This window comes from Balearica regulorum, chromosome 3 (assembly GCF_011004875.1).
Source record: "Balearica regulorum gibbericeps isolate bBalReg1 chromosome 3, bBalReg1.pri, whole genome shotgun sequence".
NCBI lineage: Eukaryota > Metazoa > Chordata > Aves > Gruiformes > Gruidae > Balearica > Balearica regulorum.
The window spans coordinates 122,594,841-122,618,509 of NC_046186.1; positions in this window are offsets into that span (position 1 = coordinate 122,594,841).

Below are 23,669 nucleotides of genomic sequence, written 5' to 3' on the forward strand. Positions count from 1 at the left end.
TCTGCACACCCCCTAAGCTTCTTTTATCACTAGGAGATGGTTTTAAAAGGTTCTTCCTCTCCCAGCCTGTCCTACCACCTCTGTGCTTACGAGGGGGTTTTTTTTGAGCCTTGGAAGAGTGAATCCTGTTGCATTAAACATCTAATTGATTGCAAACGGGCCATGGCGAGGAGTCACCCCAGCTCCTGCCCCGGGGTATCTCTGCGCCGGGCAGCTGGATCAGATCAGGGCTGCCGGAGTTGTTTAATGCCCAAGGGGGTGGCTCTGCTCTTCTCCTCCAAATTGCAAACCGGGGATCTGGTGTGTCGGGCAGCTCTGGTGGGTGTCTTTACCTTGTCTGAGCACAGGCAAAGCTCGGCGCACGGATGGCTTCTGGGGTAGCTGCTGGTGGTTTTGCAGTAGCCGGCGCCAGGCAGGCGTTTCTCGCAGAAACCAGCAAAGCACTGACGCTTAAATCGTGCTCTGCAAGTGCAGAGGGGAAAAGTTATACCTGTCCTTTTGTGAAATGTTGAAGGTAAAGTGAAATAGTCCTGAAAAACGTATATTTTTTAATACAGGTGTTAAACCCTCCCAACTCTTAGGACTTTAAAACATCTGAGGAATTTATGTGTTGCCTTAAAGTTACCGATACGTGTAATGACCGTGCGGAGAGCTTCGTCCCGGTGTTGGGGCTGCACCGGGGGTCCTCTCCCCAGCTCCGGGGCCTGATCCTGCTCACAGGCTCCATGTGGCTCTTGCAAAGCAACGGGGCAGCCCTGGCACGAGTTTTTGGTGGAGCTACGGGGGTTTCTACCGCCTCACGTGACCTGGGCCGCCGCGTGCTTTAATTAGGGGTATCGTTAGGATCCTTTTTTTGTCTGGCCAGGACCTGGCTGCTGCAAAGCCCTTCGCTGTATCTGGGTGTGCGGAGGATCACCGGCCATCGTGGTACAGCGGCTTAACGAGTTGCTGCCAATTAACAGGAGTCAAGGGTTTCCTGCGAGGGGAGAGCTGGAAAACTGTTAGCCCCAAAGCCGGAGGTTGCTCTGGTTTTGGCGCGAGAGGGGCGATGTTCTTAGGGATTTTGTGTTTTAGCGTATTCCCAGTGTGTCGCTCTGCACATCAGAGGTAAAAAAATGAAGCACGTTTTGTCTTTATAAAAAAAACACCCACCCCAAACTCCTAAAGTTTTGGAGTTGTTAATAAGCAAAAGAAAAGCTCTTCTCTTTCTAGCCCATGGGGCTGAGATGAGCAAGATGCCCAGGAATTAGCTAGCTTAGCTTTGATTTTTTGGGGGGTTTAAAAAGCTGCTTTCAAACTCGAAGGCAATTTGACTGTGCTGTATTTTATTTCTAAGCACACTTCCACGATCCTAAAATGCAGCAAAGGTCAAGTCTTTTGTGAAGTCTAACTTCAGTTTTGCTTTATATTTTGGATTCGTGACTCATTCGGGCCGCGGGCTTTTACCAGGTGAGAAGTGAGGGGTGAACTGAACGTGTTGGAGGTCGCTTATGGAGCACTGTCTCTCCAGAAGGGATCTGAAAACAGATCTAAAAACCCGTCAGGATTTCCAGCGACGTTCCCAAACTTCCACCACCACCACCACCACCACTTTGCATTTTATTTCAACCCCAACTTTGTGTCGGGTCCCACTAAGCGACCCGTGGGACCAGCGGCAGCATCGTGGTGGGAAGGCGGAGGGAAGCTCCATCCTTCTCGGGCTGCTGGAGGTTATTTTACCAACGGTGCTGTTTACTTTTGTTTTGCGTCTCGGTTCTCCCGTTGCTGTGTGTGTTTGAGCTGTCTGGGTGCTGGCGAAAGCCGGGGCTGAGCCTTTACCTGCAGATTTTTGGCGGTGAGGTGGAGGACCTGCTAAACGTAGCTGCCTTTCCAGGGCTCCCTGCTCTGGTGTGACGTTGCACGTGATCCCACTATAAATGACTATCGAGGAGTGAGCCGAACAACCCCCCCAAAATGAGAGAGGTGCCTCATTTGCTGCTTTTTTTTTTTTTTTTTTATTCTCTGCTTGCCCCGCCGGTTTTCCCCCACTTCAGGCGTGATTAGGCGCAATTATTCACTTGTACATCGTCTCTGCTTCAAGTCGATAAAACCTTGTTGCCCCTCCATCCCAACACCCCCTGAACCTCCTCTCCCCCCCTCCCCAGAAGTCACCCTCTTAACATTCATCTTCTCCAGGGGGTCCAAAGAATCAATTATTCCCAAGGCAAGATGGAGGTGGGGAAACACAATAAAAATACCCCCAACCCCAAAATACGGCCCTTATTCCTTAATCTCACTGGATAGAGTTACACATCTGGTAGAGGCTCGTTCATTGTTGCTATTACTTTTATTGCGTCTTTAGCGGTGATGAAGTTCAGATGGCAGAACCAGTGGGCCCCAATTTAATTTCGTCTGGCCTCCTGTAACGAGCACGATGCGATCCCTGGGTAGCGCTGGCTCGGCCGCGGCTCCGGCGGGTAGAGGTGATGGGCAGAGGTGGTGCGGACGGACAGCTGGACAGGCAAAACCCCACGGCGAGGGTCAGAGGAGGGGGGGGGAAAAAAAGAAAAAAACGATAAATCTGGGAATAAGGATGATAACGGGTGGGTGGAGGTGTCTGTGCTGTGTGAGCATCAAATACCGCCGTGAGGCGGATGGACAGATGGCTTTTCATGTCAAAAAAAACCCAGAAGCAAGATGATGAGGTGGACTTCCACCTTCCTTGGTGGCTGGGGCGTGCGCGCCGTGACGCTTTCTGAGGCTGCTCTAACCCTGATGGCTCTTCCCTAGTGATTTCCATGACCCTCCGGGTTTCCAGTGGCAATGTATAGAAGCTCCCACCTCTCCCCAACTGTCTGCAAATGCATGTGTCTAAGGGCTATACGGGATTCATTTATGGGCCTCCCGTTGGTGGGATATGTGCATGCAAAATGAAGGTTGTATTTGGCTTCTAATATTCAGATCTATATTCCATATTGTGTTGACCAAGAAAAACAACTCAGCCCCTGTGCTGAAGAATGTGATGGACTGATGACTTTCAGAAACGTACTGTAAATCAAGGAGGCTAATAAATACTTGCTATTAATAAAATGGGGCTACTGCCTTTCAAGTTATTTTCACGTTTTATAACATCTTAAAACTTAAACGGAATGAAAAAGGCAATACTGTCAGACCTTCCCGTTTCCCCCAGCGTGGTTGTTGCTAAACGTAACCTCCTCAAATGCCCAGGCAAGGTGAGTTTTTCCTCAATGAGAAGCTCTAGATGGAGCAGTGAGACCCCTGCCCAACCCCGCGGAGCCGATGAGGGGCTGGCCCCGGCGGCAGGGTCCCCTTGGCAAGTGGTGGCCTCTTGCCGGGTTGTCCCTGTGGGCTGGCAGAAGATCCCCAGAGCTTGTCCAGACCGATGCATCCAAGAGCCTGCAGCGATGAGCCGTACCAGCTGCACCGGTTCATTCGAAACCTTTAATGCTTCCCAGTCGTGAGCGAAGCCTCTCCAGGTGGCAAGCGCAGGGGCAGAGCATCCTCAGGATGCTTAACCCTTTCCGTCGGGTTTCTCTGGGCCCGCACCCCGTCCGTCGCGAGAGGTCGGGTGAAGGTGTCAGTGGCCAAGGGCCTCCCGCGAGGCTGCAGGCAGCCGAAAACGGGGCTGTGAACTTGCTTCTTGAGTACCTGCAGCAGAGCCCGTAGTGCCTGTGGGATGCCAGGTCGGACTCTTTAAAGAGCTGTGCCCTTGCAAACCCAGGGCGCTCTGGGCAGGGAGGCAGTAGGGGACGGAGCCCTAAATAAATCTTTTTTTTTTGTTGTTCCTGATGTGAGCGTCTGTCCTTTCCCTGACCTCCTCTTACAGCCCTCCGTGGGCGAGCGGAGCCAGGTGACGCCCTGGTCCCCCTTCCCCGTGGGACGCGGTTGTCCTCTGCCAGCCCTCGTCCCACGGCTCATCTCCAGAAAAGCCCCCGGCGGTGGGCGGCGTGGGCTCTGCCTGCCCCGCTCTCCCCAGACACCTCTGCACCCCAAAGTCCGCTATGGATAAAACTTATTTTTTTTTTTTTTTTATATTCTCCTCCCAACAGACCTCTTCCCTGCCGCCTCCCTGGCACGCTCCCCTGGGGTTCAGCTTTTCCGTTCGGAGGCATCAGGGAGCAACATCCCTTCGGGAGCCGCTTTGCACCTGGCTGCTCCTGTTGGCTTTTTGCTGCCTGAAATCCACTTTTAACAATTTTTTTTTTTCCTTCTTTTTTTTTTTTTCTTCCCCTTTCCTCTCTCTCCTGCTGAAGAGATAGCACTTTCTGCAGCTGTAGTGATTAAAGGGGAGGGGAAAGAGAGCTTATTTAAAGTAGAGCCTGGCAATATAAAATAAGGTGTGGAGGTGATGAATGATCCTGGGGTATATTAAAGCAGGGGCTGGCATTTTCGACATCTCCCCTACCCGCGGCGTGTTTGAGCACCTCGGAGACCGGCTGTTTTGAAATGCCGAGCATCCGCCCCCGGGCCCTAATTCGGGCAAGTTTAAAAACGTCCTCTGGGATTTAGTCAAGTTGTGGCTGTTTTCCTCTCCCGGAGACCCCGGCGGTGCCGTTCGAGCGCGGGACGCAAAGAGGGGACGGGAGGAGAAATCCCACCCCAGCCCCGCTCCCCCTCCCCGGGGCGAGGGGATCAGAGAATGGGCACCCCGGGAAAGTGCGGAGATGGGAAAAGCCTCCCTGGCTTTTAAAGGCTTTTTAAAGGCTTTTGGAAGTGTATTCCCAGCATTGCTGTAAGAGGCAGCCAGGAGAAAGAAGGGAGAAGAAAAGAGCTCATTGCACGCAACTAGCAGGGCAGGCACGGGGAAATTATGCATTTTTCTGGACTGGCTTATTCCCTTCTGTGTATTAAACATTATTTTAATATTCGAGTGACAATGTTTTATAATTAAGCTAAATGTAAGAGACGGAGTACGCTGGAGAGCTCGGCTCGGCGTGAGGAGGTGAGGAAGGTTTCCACCCGCTGCCCGGGATTAACCCCGGGTTGCAGCATCCTCCGCGGCCGCGCTGGCGAGCGCGGTGCCCGGCTCTCGAATGCCAACGCGCCCCGCGCTTCGGCAAGTAAAACCTTTAACTCGTAAAGGTTGTAATGTTAATACAGAAGAAAAGCGTTTTAAAAAATTACATTAGTTCACAGACATCTATTGAACTCATGAGGGGAAATCTAGCCCCTGAGAGAGAGAAACTAAAGAGCTGAGCCATAAACCAGTACGATAACATCCTTATTATAAGATGCAAATTAAGGGGCCCAATTCACTTTAAAAAAGCATTATGAGTATTTAATTTTTCTAGTGGGAATATCTCTGAAGTTGGCCTCTGTGTGGTTTTTCGTGCTGTGTACTTAAAAAAAAAAAAGAAGAAGAAGAAGAAAAGAAAGTAAGTCGGGGCACGAAGAAGCTGCCGAAGGCAGAGTCGAGGATGCTGAGCGGGTGCTTGGGGTGTCGGAAGGAGCAGCCGGCGCTTGTCGCGGGCAGGAGAGCACGTGTTCACTCCGGATTCGGGTAGGGAGACTGCGGCTAAAGCCAGCAGCATCGCAGTGGGATTCAGGAGGTGTAAAACGGCGTCTGAACCTGCCCTGGGATTTGGTTTAGGTGTTTCATCTCTGGAGCGGCTGGCTGGCTCCCCGCGTGTCGGCTGGCCGGTGGCTCGGTGCCGACGCTGGTGCCCTGCGGGTCGAGGAGAAGCGCTCGGTCGAGACCGCATCCGAGGGGTTTTTTTTTTTTTTTTTGATTTGCTGAGCAAGCCACCCCCCACCCTTGGCACTGCATCTCCTTTTGGGGGGCGGCTGGGCTGCCGTGGTGCTGCCCACAGCGTTATCGGTCACAGTCCGGCGAAGGGACCACAGGGCTTTCGGGTGCTTTGCTTGAGGCGCTTATTCGCGTCAGGAACGAATCAAAACTTCACCATATCTTCTGAGTTTGGTTTTTTTCTGGCTGTTTCTTGTTTTCTGGAGCCTCTTAAAATTAATTTATTCCCCCCCCCCCCCCCGCCTTCTCTGAAATTGGAAGATGGCATAATCGCTGCCCTTGCCTTCTCCCTCGCTGTTTGTCAGACGCCAGAGGTTAAAGTCCCGAGCCAGAAGAAGGACTTGGCACTCAAGGTGGGGACAGCTGGGATGAGAGGCAGAGAGCCGCCCCGTGTCTGGTCCGCTCTCCGTCCAGCTTTAGGGTTGAAAGGTCAAGACTTGTTCGAAAAAGCAAAGAAAACGCGGTACCGTTAATTCACATCCTTGAAGGCAAAAGGCCTCGTTTAGCCGCCTGCGTGCTGGAGCCGTCGGGAGGCTGGAATTGTCTTCTCAAACCTAGAAAATAACCCAAAACTCCTCCTCTGAAAGACTGCTTTTCAGGCGGGCATTATACAGCTCTCCTATATAACGAGTGGAGGCCGAGGGTTGAGTAAACCAGGGAGACCAGGTAAATACCTTCGGGTGAAACTCACGGATTAGACAACTTTGTTTTGCGGAGCTGTAGAGCATCTCTCCAATTACAGAGATAAAAAGCGGGATGGGATGGGGGCTGCCGGCTCTGGACCCGGCCCCGCAGCTCGAATTTGGGCTCGGGCTCTGTTCCCACACCACGGCCGCTGCCTCGGCTTCGGGCCACAAAAGCACGGGGGTTTTCCCACGGTGGGGTTAATGGGTTGAGGAACCGCCTGGCCTCCAGCTGGACGCCCGTGGCTGAGCTCGGAGCGGGTCCGAGCCGCGCGTCGAAGCCTGTTTCTCACCCCATGGCTGCCTCCCTATCCCCTTTCCGCCTACTGAATAGTAATTTGTTTCCAAATCACTGTTTACAAGGAATATTGCTTCTTTTTAAAGCTGCATGGATGCTTGTGGCCAGCAAAGACCGTAAAACAGCAGCAGGTAATGCCCGCTGGCAGGCACGGGAAATACGGACCCCTTGCTTTGAGTTTGGGTTTTTTGTTTGTTTGGTTGTTTGTTTTTTTTTTTAAAAAAAGAAAATAAATCCAATATATCCTTCTTTTATCTTGTTTAGGAATCATAAATTTAGCATGTAACAGGGTTAACGGACCGGCTAGGCAGCCGTATGGGGCCATAGGTTAGTTAGGCTGGAAGTATTTACGGGGCTGTCACTCAGCTGATCCCCGGGGGGGGGCCGCGCCGAGGGGGGGGCAGCACTTGTGGCACGTAGCGTTAAACACCTATTTAAAAACAAACAAAACAACTTTTTCTGACAGAGCAGGCCATGCCGCAGCAATCCTCCTCCAGGTCTCTATAAAAAGAGGGGGTTTATGAAGGTTTTTTGCCCTTCTCCCCCCCCCCATCCCATCCTGAATCCACACGGGAGCACCCGGAGCATCGTGTGTACATGTGCAGCCGAAAATCACCGGCTGCCGAGATAGATGGGGAATCTCGCTCAGCGAACTTTGTGGGAAGGCGGAGGGTAACTATCAGGACGGTACAAAGCTCACGGCGGAACCCCGGCGACAACCTCTCGGCCAGGCACGCCAGCGTTTTCCACGCCATTTCCCAGCTCGCTGTGCAACCCCCCGCCCCCCCGCCCCGTCCCCAGCCCAAACCTTCCCCTCCCTCCGATTTCACATTAGGAGCCTTGTAAATCCTTCCGACCCGCACGCTTTATCAGGTTCCCCAGCTTCTCTCTGCAAAACCGCGGCACGGGCGGCAGGAGCGAACATCTGCGCGGGGGATATCCTCCCGCTCCCGCTCCTCCGCGGCCGGCCGCTATCGCCGTCGGGAAGGCAGTTGCGGTTTCGCAGCTTTTTAGCTGAGAAATGAGGAAGGATGTTCTTCCTTGTGGTTTGCAATTATGGCGTAGAAAGTAACAAACGTATTTCTGTGTCCCACCCCAGATTCGCTCTCCTGCAGCCGGGCTGAGATAAGGGGCGACGCGTCGGAAAGCAAAACCCTGACGGTGAGCGAGTTATGAAAGTGATTGTAAAAGCTCCCCAGGAGATTAAACGTGGGTCTGCGCCCGTGTGTGGCTCTAGTGGCATTTGGAAACAGCATTTAATATCACACAGCTCCTTGCTTTTAAAAAAAAAATAATAATCCCCCCAAAAGCCCAGCCTCCCTTCGTGCCGGGGTTGCAGCAGTTGGGATCCTGATGCTCTAAATTCAGCCTCCGTCTTTAACCCCGGAAAGTCTTCAGCTTTCAGGGCAGGCGATGTGGTCGTGTCTCGCACGTGCCCTTTGCACACGTGGGGAAACACTGGTGTTTCCACCAAAGCCCAGAAAGGCCCCGGGACCGGCACCAGCGAAGGGCTGGTCTGTCACTGGGGATGCTCGGGGAGGGTTTGCTGGCGTGGGTATCGGTTGGGTCTGACGGTTGCGACCTGCACAGGTGCTTCCCCAAAAGGGTCGTGCCTCCGACCCCAGAGACCCCCGGGATGGAGCGATGCCCAATTTTTGGTTTGCCATTGCTCCGGAGACGGGTCCTGGTCCGGCTTGATGGCGGCTCCTCAGGAGCTGCCGTGGGGCCGGATGAAGCTGGAGCATCCTCGCTACGCGTGCTTGAAGTGCTTGGGGATAAGAAGTTGAGAAATGACGAATTATTGATTCGCAAACAGCACAAGGGGCCGGCTCGTACCCGGTTACGGGTGCTCCCTCCTGGCCGCGTGCTGACCGCAGCGGGTCGGTGGGACGAGGGTGCGCGGGCACGTCCCACTGCAGCGAGGATGTTTCTGGGCACCTGGATTTTTTGGAAAAACGTGGTGGGGATCCTGCCTGGGGGGAGATGTCTTTCCTGAGGTGCACCCCCACCTTTACATCACCTTGTCATGAAGATGATGTAAGGTCTGATTTCTCCCCTGCTCTGATAGTCCCTGGTGCCAGCGCTGGGGCAGCAGAGCTGTTGGGTGCAGACTCAGGCCACGTCCCTTTTACTTTCCTGAGGGCTTACATTCCTCCTCTTTAAAGGAAGAGACCAAACTCCCCCCCCCCGAGTTGCACTGGGGTGGATTTAAGGAGGGAGCAAGAGCAGTTGGTCTCCTGGAAATACTTGATGCTATGTGAATCTTTTTTTTTCCTTTTTTTAAAAAAAAAAGAATTCTTTTTCTCCAGCTGTGGTGAGAACATAGAGATGAAGCCTCCCCGGACAGGGAGGCGCAGATGGGAAGGGGATGATCTTTGTCGATGGCCCCATCCATCCAGGACGTGTCGCTCCCCTCCTCGGGAGCCCCCGTGGCCGGGGCCCTTCTCCCCGCACGGCTCGGCAGGTTTCGGCATGACTCACCGGAGCCTGGGACAAGGTGGGGTGTTTTCTTCCAGGTCAGGATTTAGGTGGATTGGCAAAGGGCTGTGGGAATGCTTTTAAGGTGTCTTCTTGCATGTTTGGTTTGGGGTTTGGTTTTTTTTTTTTTTTCTCTCCCCCTCCTTTTTGTTTCCCTGCAAGCAGCGTCAGGCTCTCCCGGCAGTGGAGCCAGGAAGGGTTTGGGCCGCCGGAGATGCACATTTCACAATCGCCTGCATCCCTCCCTGTACCTCTGCTCAGCATCTTTCCTCCCCTTTCATCCCACCACCCCCCAAAACTGCTCCCCGTCTCCAAAGAGGTCAATGCCACCGACGCGCCCCCGTTTGCCCTCTCCTCGTAGGGCGCGTTAGGGATGGGAATCAGCTCACGCTTACATGCTTATTGCCATACTTGAAACAATAAAAATAGCAGAAGGAGCGCGACGAAGCTGCCACGTGCCCTTGTAACGCGTATCTAAGTCTTTGGCGACTCGGAGCTCCAAGGCTCGTGGAGAGATAAATAATAAGCGGTAATTGCAGATGCACGCACCGTACTGCTCTGAATGGCAAGAGGCTTTGCAACGGATGGACGTGCCGTCGCACTGGCCGAGGTCCTCGCTGTGGGATTTTTGGGGTGACTGCAAGGGTCTGCAGTGGAGCAGCCGCTTGCGTGCGAGAGATGCTTTGCATTCGTGTTACGATTATTATTGGAGGTGCGCTGATCACGGCGGCTCCAGCTCTGCAGGCGCAGGGCTCGCAGCCTGGCTATTGCCCGCCCGGAGCCGAGCCTGCCCGCACCTCCCGGTACCCCGTCTGCTGCCGATTAAAGATCTCGTACTACCGAGCCAGGCTAAACGCGAGGTTTTGTGCCACCGGTTCCCATCGTAATTACGTATCTGCATGGGATAGACCCGAGGGCAAACCGTCCTGGCACTCCATCAGCACTTTCCTACGTGCGCTTCTGGGAAGCGGAGGGACAGCCACACGCATGACCTGTTCTTCTGGCCTCTCCTCAATCACGTCGCAGCCTCAGGTGCATTTTTAGCTCCTCTGAAATATTTTGGGGGTGTTTTTTCATGTTAGTGCCTCAATTGCTTTTTTTTTTTTTTTCGCTTTTTTTTTTTCCTCTCTCCTTTGACATGTCCAAACCATTTCATCCCATTCTTAGTATTGACAGAAAAATGCAGCTGAAAAAACACTAAAGCTGTTTCAACAACTGCCGTGCTAAAAAAGTAAAGTAAACCAGAAAGTAGTTATTACACCGAGAGCTTCCTCTTTAAATCAGCTGGGGGGGAGCTGGAGGGGGGGGGGAAGAAGTGAGACTACTTGGTAATTAGATTCTCTCCCTCACCCTAATTGCATTACCAATAAATCAGCTCTGAAGATCTGTTTCTTTTTAAGTTTTCTTGAATTTAGTCTTTGTCTGAGAATCTTGGAACAACAGAGCCGCAGTAAATATGATTAACCTATAGTTAATTCCCGGGGTATTTCGGCTCTGCCCTACGGACGCTCCGCCTGCCACGGTTAACCATCGGCCTCTGGGAAACCAGCCCCCCCTCCCAAACCTGGGGGGAGAGGAGCAGCGGAGAGCCCAGCGTGGGGACCCGCTCCCCCACTGCCAACACTAAGCGCAGGAGGTTTTACGTTAAGGGATGATACAGCACACGCGAGAGTCTGATGGGAAAAAATTAACTTTTCCTCAGTGTGCCTTCTGCCCTTTTTCCCCCTCTTTTTTTTTCAGGGTTGCTAAAAGGCCAGGGAGTTTTAGTTTCGCAAAAGCCTCTTATAAACACCTCCTATAATTTCAGAGTCCTGGACCCCGAATCCCTTTAAGCTCCAATTAAACTGTAGGTATATTGTATATTTTCTTTTTTAGAAGAAGAAAGGATGTTTGTTAATACATAATTACGTGCTGGTTCCGTGGGCTGCGGGTGGGCATGGGGAGAAACCCAGGAGCCAAGAGAGGGGACCCCGAAGCCACGCGGGTTTAAGTCAGGGCAGATCTCTCTCGATAAGAGGCGAGCGGTGAGAGCTTATCGATGACCTTCCACCGAAATCCTGCGCTGTTGAAACCCGGGGGTTGCACAAGAGGCGGGGTGGCGACGCGCGGTACCGTGCCGCGGGACTCCCGTTGAGTGCATAACAGATCGCGGTTCCCAATTCGCCGTTCACGTGCGCCGTTTGCTTTGACGCGCTCGTTCACGTGCACCGGGTTACGTCTCTACGACGTGTGGCCCAATGAGATCAACGCTGATGGTTTAAAAAAACAAATCCTCAGTGAACGCACTGTAAATTCTGGATCGAAGGAGTTTGCCCTCCCCACCGCTCAAGTCCATGCTTTGCAAAGCTTTGTTGATACCATGCGTGAGTTTCTTCTGGGTAGGACGACAAGGAGCGTTGCGTTGACAATGCAATCGCCTTCAGCAGGAGAAAGAGGGAGTCACGCCCCCAAAACACAACAACATCCTTGGATGATTTTAATTTGGAAACTCGGGTAGGAGGGACACGAGCATGCTACCTCTGTTAGGAGAGCGTCAGCGAGGCTGGAGCTGCTCCACCACAGGGGATGAGCCAAGGGTGATGCCAGCACTCGATGTGACCTCACTGGTGGGGCGCCCTCCCATAGGGTCTGACCTAGGCGGGCAGAGCCGCGCGCAAGTCGCAGGCTCCACCGACGGCCCCGGACATGACCGGGGGGCCAGAAGTCCCCCAGGGAGCCCAGGCAGGAGCAGCAAGGGGTGGGGACAGAGATGGAGGAGACAAGGCTGCATCCCTTAGGATTCGGAAACCCGTCCCACTAACCCTGTTACGCTGCTCAGAGAGCGTTCGAGGCTGCCCTGCTCGGCTGGGGATGGGAATGGCCTTCAGCTGTGGCCTTGCTGCCCCCTCCACTAACCACCCACAGGTGGGGCACCCCAGCCCGCTTCTCCTCCAGCTGTTCCTGGTTACAGAGCTCTTCAGGGTAGCTGATAAAGGCACTGGCTAACAGCAAGCTCAGGAGCAAAGGGCTGGAGCTGAGTTTGGGAGGAGAAGCAGCAGGTTGTGCCCCTGTGGTGAGAGGCTTGTGCATTTTTGGGGTGTGCTGATGCCCTCTGGATGTCAGAGAGGGTCCCCTGCACTGGGTGGGCTGTGATACCAGCCTTCACCTGGGGTCTTCTCTGACTGCTGAAGCCTCATGCTCACACCTGAGCTGGCTTTGTTTCTTTGGCTGGAGCCGGGAGGCAGTACCTGCAGCCTTCATTTGTGTTTGGCTCAGAAAAGCATCTCTCTGGGCTCAAAATCCTTTGGGACTGTGCGAGGTCTGTGCTTGGAAGCGTCAGCTTACCGCAGGTACCCAGCGTGCTCTGGATATGGGGGAGCAAAGCTGCCTTGCTTTGAGAGAAGAGAGAGGAGGTCTTTGCCTAGCTTGCAGAGGATGGAGGCTTTTACAAGGTGCTTCCTATGGAACTTCACTTGTGTGACGTGCTGAGCCTTAGGTGGCACCTCATCTCAACTTGCTCATCTACGTGACCACCTTGGGTTGTCCCCGGTGGGGAGAAGTAGACGGTCACCGGGGAGCTGCTCTCCGTGGGGCAGGTGAGTGGTAACTGCACGCTGGTCTCTGCTGCAGCTCTTTAAAGTCATCTCATTGTTAAGATTGTGGCTCTTTGCAGTACATGTTATCTCTTGAGGATCTCCCCATGCCTGTGGTATGGCATCTGCAATAGATATTATATCACACTGTCTTTCTCCCATGTTTGCCAGAGGGGAAAGCTTAGCATGGGCTATGCATTAGATTTTTGGAAAGCCTCTATGCTCCCTGGCACCGTGGGCTCAGCTTAGCCCTTCATCTGTGCAAGAGAAGTATGTTGGGTATTATGAGGGTGCAGGATTGTGTAGTGCTTTTTTGAAGATGTACCTCTAGAGCTGGAGGCATGGTCTGTGCTGGTGTATTAATTGTGAGAAGATGCATTGCTCCATTATCCTGGCAGAAATATGTTTTTTTATTGTACCTGACAATTCATGTTTTTTTTGAGAAGGGCTGTATTTTAGTGCTGCAGTGGGTGGAAGACTTTACCTATCTGGCAGGTTTATCCTGGTGGGGGGGAGGTGTTGAAGTTTGTTGGAGGTCTCTAAGCACTGCTAAATTAATAAAAATCACCAGACTATATCACCTGGGGACATTAGTGTCTCTTATAAGTGCTGAAAGGGAGGGAATATTCAACCTCTCTGATGAGCGGATTTGTACCATGACTAGTGTTTCCCTTGCTGGTGAGTCAGGAATGAAACCACGATGGGTTAATTCCTCTTTACCTTGAGGAAGTAGCAGGGAACATTGCAGAAGCAAATGTCATGACTGGAGACCAGATGATGCCAAACGGCTGGATTTTGCCATTGAAATGGCCTCCCTCCGCGGTTCTTGCAAGTGGTGAGATGGGGATGGGGTGGACAGGAGGATTTGGAGCTGGGGGACCTCGTCAGCTGGTCCTTCCTGTAACTGGGGTGGATGAAAGAAGAAAGTGCAGCAGAGGCTGGTCCTGTACCAAAGCCTGTCCCAGGTCCTTTTATTCCCTTCACCCCCTCCCCAGGTTTGGCTCCAGGCAGGAGACCCAGCCTAGGGAACACCTTTTCTTTCTGTTTTTCTCATCACAGAAGCAGTAGGGCAGGCTTATCCAGGGCCACCAGGTGTATGTCTGGGGTCTGCATGGTGCTGAGCTCAGCCCAGGTCTCCTTGGGACACAAGGGTCTGTCTCCAACATCACCAGTCTTTGTGGTCCTTCCCTCTTCCTTGATGAGCTTCTGTCACCTTGTACTTGAAGCCACTACAGCCCTGGTCCATTCCCCCTTCCCACTGAAAACCCCGGCAAAGGTCAGATTTATTCATTTTTTTGGCAAACCCATGCTCCAACCGGCTGGACTGGTTTGGAAATGCCTGGGTGGCTGCAGCCTCGTGCAAGGTTGCTTGAGGATTGCATCTCCTGGGCAATGAGTCACTCACCGGGACGGTGTGACTTTGCACTGTTAGGTGTCTGTCCCGCTATACACCCAAGCCGGAGCAGCCTGGCTCCGTCCATCGTGGTCTCACCATTGCCCAGCGGTGGCCTGAGGTGAAGTTGATGCTGTTGGCTTGGAGGAAACGTAAGGGTATCTCAGAAGCTACTCTTTCCTCTCCCCGTGCATCTCCATCTCTGGCACGGGGGACCTAGCTTTAGCTTTTGAGTAACTCCAGCAGCAAGAATTGCGAGATAAAGACTTACCCGTTGAAACATCATCCTTGACTCCTGTGGACCCTGAGCCGCTCTCGTCAGTTCTTGTTCGAGCGATTAAGGATTGCGCCATTAGCCTACTGCTTAATGAATATTGAAATGCTGTCTGGAAATGAAAAGGCGTATGTTTTCTGCAACACAAACAAACCAGAAATATTTTCCACGGCGGTACGGTCCTCTAAGTGTTGGGTGTCACCCCGCTGGAGCTCTGGCGGTGCCCTCATCTTTGAACTAAACCGAGAAGTGGGAATCTTGTGGCTGGTAATAGCGAGGCCATTATTTTAAGGATACAAATGTTTAATGTACAATAACGAGTCACATAATGAATGTCCAAATGAGTGATGTTTTCTTCAGTTTTACATTCCCAGAGGCGCAGAAAGTATTGGTCACTTTGACACGGAAAGCAGCCAGGCAATTACATTGGTGTGCTCTGAAAAGAGGAGGTTTTATTTTATAACGCAAAACTTGAGGAGAAAAAAAAAGGCTTAGAAATGCTCTGTCCTTCCTGGTTGCTGCTTTGAATTCAATTTGCCTCTGCTCCATGTTAAAAAGGGACGTGAGGTTTAGGGCCGTATTTAACTGAGCACCTCTGAGCTAGCATTGGGTCTTTGGAAGTGAGAATGGGGAAAGGAGGGCAAGAAAGGCATCTGTAAAGGGTTTCTTCTTTTCACAGAAAGAAAAATTAAAATTAATGAAATCCGCTTCCCCTTTGCAGCGAGGGGGATGCTGTGAGGGGTAGAGGTAAGGTACCACCAGCCAGGAGCAAAGCTGGCTTGCTCAAGGTGGGGTGTGGGCTCTGGCTTGCCCCGTGCCCACAGGTGCCCAGGTTTGGGTGATGGTCTGACCCCTCCGTCGCTGCATTACTGAAACCCCCCGTGGCTTTGGCGTAACAGGGTTTTGCCCAGAAGCTTTCAATACCCTCCTTTTTTTCCTTTTTTCTCCTTTTTTCCTCCTCCTTATTCATAAATGAGTTAATGAGAGAAGCCTTGCAAGATATTTTGGGAGCTTAGGACTTAAGGCTTGATTCTTCCCTTAGCAAAATTTTGGGGAAGGCAATACCCTGTCATTTTAGCTGGGCAGGACCAATTGATTATTTCTTGTGCTACAGAAGACAACGAAACCTGGATAATTTCAGAAACAGTAGAAAATCAGTCTCATGCATGGGCTTGCAGGGGAAGGTCTCAAATGAAACGTTGCCTTAGAAAGCAAAGTTCTAGTGTAACAGAAAAATATCCAGGTTTTATCTATTTTACCGAAGGCTAAAATGAATTCTTATGTATATTTTATAAGAATATTTGTTTTGTTTATAGCCCAGCATTAAGGATACTTTTTTCTTAATAAGCTCATGTCAGAGCTCCCGTAACCGTAGCCCGAAGGACACATTTTGCAAAAATGAAAAATGAACATATTATTTACCTATCAATACCGTGCAATGTTGATCAATGCAAACTGGCGGTGCTCCCCCCCAACCCCCCTATCCCACTCCCACCATTACGGGAGGCGGGTTGCCCTGTCTGGGCAGTGCTGGGACTTTATCTGTAATATGGAGCTTTCAACTGCTGGGCTGACAAAATGCCTCTCTGACAGCCAAGCCATTAATTACCATCATCTGAGCCTAATTCATTCATCCCTTTCCCTCTCATGCAGAGGGACAGGGAGGGCTGAGGGCACTTGGGGAAACATAGGCATGATTCCATATTCGTTATGCGGCGAGCGCTGCCTGCGACTTTGTTGGTTGCAGTGGCTTTAATTGAATTGGCTTGCCAATAAAGCTGTTGTCATTCAGTAAGTGAATTTGTTGTACTACTCGTGCCACAGCTGCTGCATACAACCAGGCGTTTCCTGAAGGCAAGCCAACCTTGCGCTACCCTGGCTGGAGATGAATTTTTTTTGCCTTTCCCCAAAACTCGTCCATAACGTGCTGCGTAATATCCTTTAGAAGTCATTTCCCAACAGGGACAAACGGGGTATCACTTGCCTGAGCATCTCTTGCAGGGGTACATCACAACCCCAAAAAGTGGTGGCCGTAGGCTGGGTGATGGTAATCCGTTGGGATGCAGGACCGACCGGTCAGCCTGTGTGTTTTTTCCGTTAATGGGCTCTGACCTCCGTTACCCCACGCTGGTCGTGATAGAGCATCATTGTTCCTCGCAGTAAAAATAAATACAGAATATGACAGATAATATATTTTGTTAGTCAGGAGCTTAGAGTGCCATTAAGAAGTCCAGCAATATTGATAAAATAAAGTAACATTAGGAGAGGCATTTATTATAGGAGATGTAGGCTGTTGGGCCAAAAAATACTCCAACTTTCTGCAGTTTATAAAATATTAGGGAAGGAGAGGGGGAGACTGCTTGATTTATGGTGGCTGTAAAGTGATCCTGAGATGAAGTAAAATATCCAGAGGTCTGAGAAAGCGTTACTTTTCTTTGTTTTAACGTGTGGGACCAGCCTACACACAATAGCCCAGAGCACGGTCCGCGGCTGAGGGCCAGCGGTCCCCGTAAGAAAACCTCATTCTTCTCACGGGGTGACCGTGATGCAAACCTACGTCTGAACGTTACCGCTGACCCCTCTTCTCTGCTGCGTCAGAGTGAACTCCCGTATTTTATCACTCCCAAAGAAAGGTGGTGGGGGGAGCAGACCTGGATCTGTTCCAAGACACTGTGACTGAGTCCCAACTCTGGTCGGAATGAATTATTTTTATTTTTTTTTTGGTGCTACACTGAGCTGGGGGAATTACCCCGAGAAAGAAGTGTTCTTCAGAGATTTTTGTTTTTATAACCTCATAAAACATTGCATTGAAATCTGAGTTAATTCCATCAGTTTTCTCTGGATTTATGCTTATTGTAGATTATTTTTAACGCACCCAAATATGGGTAGGTGGGGTATTTCAAGCTCTCTGCTCAAATCAGATCATGTTTAGCATGATGCCTAACCAAAACTGCAGGATCTGAAGTAATATTTTGGGTGTTCATCTTGCTTGAGGTGAATCATAAATTTGAAGAGATAAGCTGGCAATTAGATGGTTAAACTAGTACATGAGTGCCCGTTTCTAGGCATCCAGTAAAAAAGTAATTTTTTGTCTTGTATAGGCTCGTGTTATTTGAGTAGTAACTCATGAAGAGAAGTCTAAAATTGATTGATAATGGTAAAACTTTCCTCAACTTCAGTACCAATGGGTGTAGCCTGTGACGGGGACCTGTTGCCTTCAGTGCTGGGAGCCTGCTTGTACAAATCTGTGCAAGTGGTTGTGGCAAAGGCTGCGGTGCCTGTTTCCAGCCTGGGAAGAGTCATTCTTTTCTGTTAGTTTGGGAATGAAAGTATATCAAGCATAAAGCTTGGGGGCCCTAAAGTAGTTGTTGGCTTGTCTTATCTTTGTGGAGGATCAGCTGTAGGAGCAAACCTATGATGGCAAATGTCCCACTGATGTCCATAAGACCATAATCTTTCCCTTCTCACTGTTTCTTGGAATGTTTCCTAGAAATTAAGGTGCTGATCTATGTTTCTAGGAAATACCTGTGTGGTCAGCCTAGGTCCATCAGCCAAAATGCCTGGTGTTAGGCAACATGTCTGGAGGGACGGGGCAGTGAGGGTGTATCAGAGGGTGCGTCGGTAAAGCCTGGGATTTTAGGGAAGCACCTTGTGAATCCACAGTGGCAGCCTCTCCTAATGCTTTTGGGGTGATGCTGGATCCCAACAGGTCTGTCTATCAAACAAGGTCTGCATCATCAGCCACCCTGAGCTGATGCAAAGGCAGCAGATGGGTTGGTATCTTTGCACTGAATTCAGGTGCTGAGTTATGTTAGAAGTCTGTGGGTAAAATTAAATAAACCAGGCAGGATCTGTTGTTTGCTCCCAGGGAAAAGGTTTGTGATGCCTGGAGGAAGAAGCAGTGGCAGCACTGGGGTGGTGGGTCTGGGTTTCCTCTTGGCTGGGAGGGCTGGAGGCCCCAGGGCCCAGTGAAGCTCCCCAGCTGTTGGTGGGACACCTGCAAGTCTCTTCCCACGTGGATGAGTTTGTCCCCTTTCCTGCTGTACCAAAGCCCACAAGTTTGGGCATCCGTGGCATGGGACAACCTGTTGGCTTGGAGCACTGTCTGCTGGAGCTTCAGCACAGCTGGAGGCCAAGAGGATGGGGAAATCTTAATGGTGAATAACCTGTGGTTTATGTTACTCTAAGTAACCCAATTTACCTTGAACACTCCTCTTAGAGCAGTAACGCTCAGTAAGTGGCTGTGTCAGTCAATTATAGACTTAGGGTAGCTGACAACGTTTTCTCCTGTCATCTCTTCCCACCACTCCCCAAGCCTCTGCCAGAGAGGACAAGCCCAATGACAGCAAGCACACATGAGCCTCGGCAAGAAGTGGCAAGCAGCCAGGATAAGAGTTCAGGATAACTTCATATAGTCTTTTCCTTTCCTTGGGTATAATATTATGTATGTGGAATGCAACTGCACTACTCTCTGGGTTTTTTTTTTTAAAGACCAAGCTGACAAGGGCTTTTGTATGCCTGTACCCCCCATGCTATTAGAAATAAATTTTCAGTATTAAGAACCACGTGGTTCTCAATTAGCAGTGAATAAAATTAGGCAGCTCTTTATTTAGAAGGGTGATATTTTTCTTAATTCTTCTGTGCCCTCGACATTCATGGTTTAAGAAAATTGTGCAGGCATACTGAACTTCCTTTAGCATGAGATTTCTGTCCAGGAAATACAAATAAAGCATAATTTTTCAGAGATTGAGATGAATGATAGGGAGACCAATGGCTTGGAGAAAACAGGCTCGAGTGTACGGGAACTGACCACTGAAACCAGACCCTAGAAGCGCCATAAATATAGGCTTGTAGCAGCCCAATGTTTATTTTTCTTTCTCTGTGGCAGGCGTTGCTTTTGCCTTTAAGCTCAGTAGGGTTGGTGAAAGAAAAAAGTTCATCTGGAAGGATCTTGGGAAGAGGAACGTGGTGAATAAATGGTCAGATCACAAAACCTGGTTATAACTATTTGAGTGGTTCTTATCAAAATATGAAATAATTTTGTGCACCTTCAACTTGTTGACAGTGCAAGCTTAAAAACTTTACTTCATGTGCCAAGTTTGTGTCAAAGTAACCTATGCAAAAAAATAATAAAAAAAAGTAGTCCAAGTGCTTGGAGCTTTGGAGTTGCGGGGGGGGAAGAAAATTCTATTAAGGCTTATGAACACCCAATCTGTAAAAATTAACTCGTGTCGCTCCCAGCTGGCGATGCAAGGCGCCGGTGGGATGTGCATTCCGGTGCCAACCGGTCTTCGTGTCTCTGCTAGCCGCAGGAGGGTTTGGATCCTCTACACCCAATCCTGTGCTGGCTGTCGAAGGTGTAATTAACTGCGTGGGTGGTAAAATGGCCCAGGGCTCCCCGTTTGCATTTTGTGCAACTGGAACGTACCCTCCTCATCGGGTAACGTGGCAAATAAAACCCTAGCAGGGCAGCGGCAAGTGTTGATGAGGAGTTTTGAAATAGCATGAGAATGGGTTTTATTACAGTATATCGCTTGCTGAAACTGCAGGGCTGGTGCAAATAATCTATTAAGAGAAGGCTTTTGTGAAGCTCTATGGCTTTTTAAAGAGGTTTATGGCTTGGCTAGCAATCATTTGCTGTGTGAAAGTCCAGAGGTATGAGTCTTCACAGGGCCATGTTGGCGTAAGCGCTGCCTTGTGTTGCAAACGGGTGTGGAGGTACCTGCAGCCGACGTTACGGGGCAAGATCCCAATTCTGCCGGAGCTGAGGGCCTGCACGGGGGACACCTGTCTGCAGGTTTCCTTTGCGTGTACGGTTTCCACCTCCAGCACCGGTGCTCTTGCACAGGCAGTGAATTGGATATTTGTACCCTGCTGTGCACTAAGTCAAGTAACTCCTTTGCATCGAGGATGAGTACTTATGACCTCTTTTCCTTAACTTGAGGTGCCGCTGCAAGCGAGGTTTGGCACGTGTGCCACTTCATGGACGAGGCCGGGGTCTTGCATGGGCAGGGGGGAGCTGATGGGCTTCCTGCCGTAGTCCCCAGAGGCCAGGATTAGACCTTCCTAGAGCTCCCCTGCCTGTGTAGCCTGAGCTTTAGTGGTCCAAACCTGCTCGGTCTAAAGGGTAAAGCTAAAAGCTGGGTATGCCTGGGAGGGGATCAGTCGAGTTTAAGGCTCTGCCCTCTGACAAGTTTGTGCTTTCTTGCAGCGTCTTCACGGGCTTGGCGATTTCAAGCCTCACTGCGTGCAAAGTTTCATCTGCTTTCCATGGGTTGCCTGTGCTCTTGTGTTCTTTTTGGAGGAGAGCTCGAGGATAATTCAGACCTTTTTTCATTTTATTTTTTGAGAAGCGCTTTGCAGAAAGAAGCCCTGCTGCTCTTCTCCCTGCTGCCCTCCAGGTTTTTAAGTTTTCAGCAGGGAAGGGGAAAAGTGCCTCCTGGGCAAGCAAGGGCAGTGCAAGGAGGACCATGTCCCCATAGCCCAGCCCTTACCTGAGAATACTCTGTGGATGGTAGAAGACCTCGTCTGAGGTCTCCTATGGCCTTCAAGGCACTGGCTGGAGCTTGTACGTGGGTCCTGGTGCACAAGGATGCTTCTACCTGTTTAAGTGATATGTCAAGTGACCAGTCCTGATCCCAGCTGCAGCTTTCATAGGCCGGTGGGGTAGTGTCTCCAATGGGGCAATTTGAAGCCAGTAGTTAGACCCTCGTGTTTGGTTTGAGTCTGCAGTGAACTATGCTACCTTTTACTTTTGCAATACACATTTAAATTTTGCTCTGTGCAAAGCTCTTGCACATGAAGTATCTTTCAGATGTACGGAACATTCTGGTTGTTTTTCAGTCCCATGTCCAATGGACTTGTTGATTAGGAGATAAAGCTATTGCTGCTACCAGTTAACCAAGTTACACAGCTGAGACCTGGGTTTTGCTGGAGGACATCTTACGTTTACCTCAGTGGTAATCTGAGCTTGATGTCCTGCAGCTCAGTTTGGTACAATCTCCTTCAGAGCTGATTTTTTTGCCTTTCCCCCCCCCAAGAGGTCTCTCTTGGGTGGACTTGGAGGTCTGATGGGAGCCTTCACATAGGTGTGCCCCATGATGGTAGCTCTCCATTTGCATAAAGATCATGCTCAGAGGTGTCCTGATCCAAACCCCCTTGAAGCTGATGAAGATCTTTCTGCTGGCTTCCATGGGCTTTGCTCCGGCTCTGCAAGTGCAGAGACTTCAATGAAATCAGAAGTCAGAACCTGCAAAAGTGTGCATGTGAGATGCAGAAAGGCTGAAATTAGCCCTAAAAAAAGAGGAGGGGAGGAAAAAAACCCCCCAGAACAGACAAAATGTGACACAGGTGCTTTTCTGAAACTTTCTCTTCTGTTTATTTCAAAGCACTGCAAAATGCAGTTTCAGTATTACAGGGCTCTTCATGGAGACAGTGCTTGCTCTGAACAATTAGTTTTCAGGTGATCTATTTAAACTTGCTCATGATCACCAGGAAGGGAGGACATTCGGTTAAAGCAGCCACTGGCTGTGGCATTCACAATGATAACTGTTCTGGAGCTGGGAGTAAGGTCGAGTAGCATGCTTTATTGCAAACCTTTGCACAAGGTGGTTGCTGCCTTTCCTAGTCCAGAGCCTCCCTGCAGCTGGAATAACTAATATACAGTTACTTGGATGGGGTAGATCTGTGTGCAGTGGAGGGATGGGCATCTGTAGCAGTTTTATGGAAGCTGAGAGAAGCTCTAGATTTACTGTGCAATGACCAAAATCTAGCCTGTAAGGGCGTTCACCCATGGACCTAAGAATATTCTGCAAAATACAGAAAGCATCGCTAAGCTTGCATTGCTGTAGGGCATACCAGGGCACAAGAGGGGAGGGGATGTGAATTGCTCCAAGGTCCTCGGTGAGGTCTGAACGTCCCAAATCTGATTTAGCTCTACGCGTGCTTGCCCGACACCCTCCCATCGCTACCGGGCTGAACAAGTGCGGACAAACCCTGCCTATAGCCGCTGCCAAGCTTCTCCGGCTCTTTTCACCGGTTTGTCCAAGTGCTCGGGCGATAAGATTTGTCCTGCCCTGTTTTTGCAAAGGGATTTGGTGATTGCAAAACATGTCACATTATTGACTGGAAGTTGTTACCATCTGGTGGCTGTTTAGATGGTCTGGTACTAATGAGTAGGTAATCTCAAGCGAGTTTCTAGGGGACAGCTGTCCTCTCTCTCGCTTTCTTCCTCACGCTCATACACATCATCGTTGTACTGGACACTAATTGGCGTTCTTATTTGCAGAGATGAGTTACGAACGGTCACGGAAGTGCTTTCCACGAGAAATGGGTTGCATTGTGTGGATGTGATAACAGGAGGAAAACTGCCTTTCCAGCAGCTGTGTTGTGTTTTATGTGCAGAAAGGATTTCAGGTTTCTAGCAATCTCGTACTAGCCTTAAACACTCTCTGAAGAAGGAATCAAGGGATGCGAGCTATTGCAGATGAAGAAAGAAGAATAAAAATGCACTGCTATCCCCTTGGCTTATTTCCTAACCCTCCCACAAGTCAATAGGTGCCTGCTCCGAAGTGCCTTGTCTTGCAAATGCATGCCCAGAAAATGCAACTTAAAACCAAACAAGTCTAGTACATATTCAGAGTTGTGATCAGGTGGAAGCTGTTCAGAAGCATGTAACGGTTGCTGTGTTCATGGTGGTTACGGGTGTGATGGTATGTGGAATGTTATTCAGAATCAAGCAGAGTTGGGTGCTGCACTTGGATGTGTGGAGATAGGTGCTGCAGGGGGTGTCCCCGTGGACAGTGGCTCAATGGGAGAGTGTTGGAAATGATGTGGGATAGTAAACCCTGCTGGCAGCTCGAGTATAGCCTGAGAAGTGTCATGATCTCCCACTGCACAGAGGAGAGCAGGAATACAGATCAGTCGCTCCCACTGCTGCATCAGTGACCCTTCACTTGTCCTGTCCTCGCAGTCCCCAGCCATCTGCTCATGGGGGTCATCGTGACCCTGTGCAAGCTGTGGGTTGGGTGGGGAGGGTCTTCTACTCGTGTGGAGTTCTCCAAGGTACGTGCTTGCTGAAAACCATGACACACCTTGAGGACAGAGATAACTAAAGCTTGTCTATAGCAGAACACGTGCTCTGCTCTGGTGGAGTAGAGCTCCCTGCAGACCTCAGCTTCTAAGGGTGAAGTTTGGGTTGTCTTCTCTTGCTGTACCACATCTCCA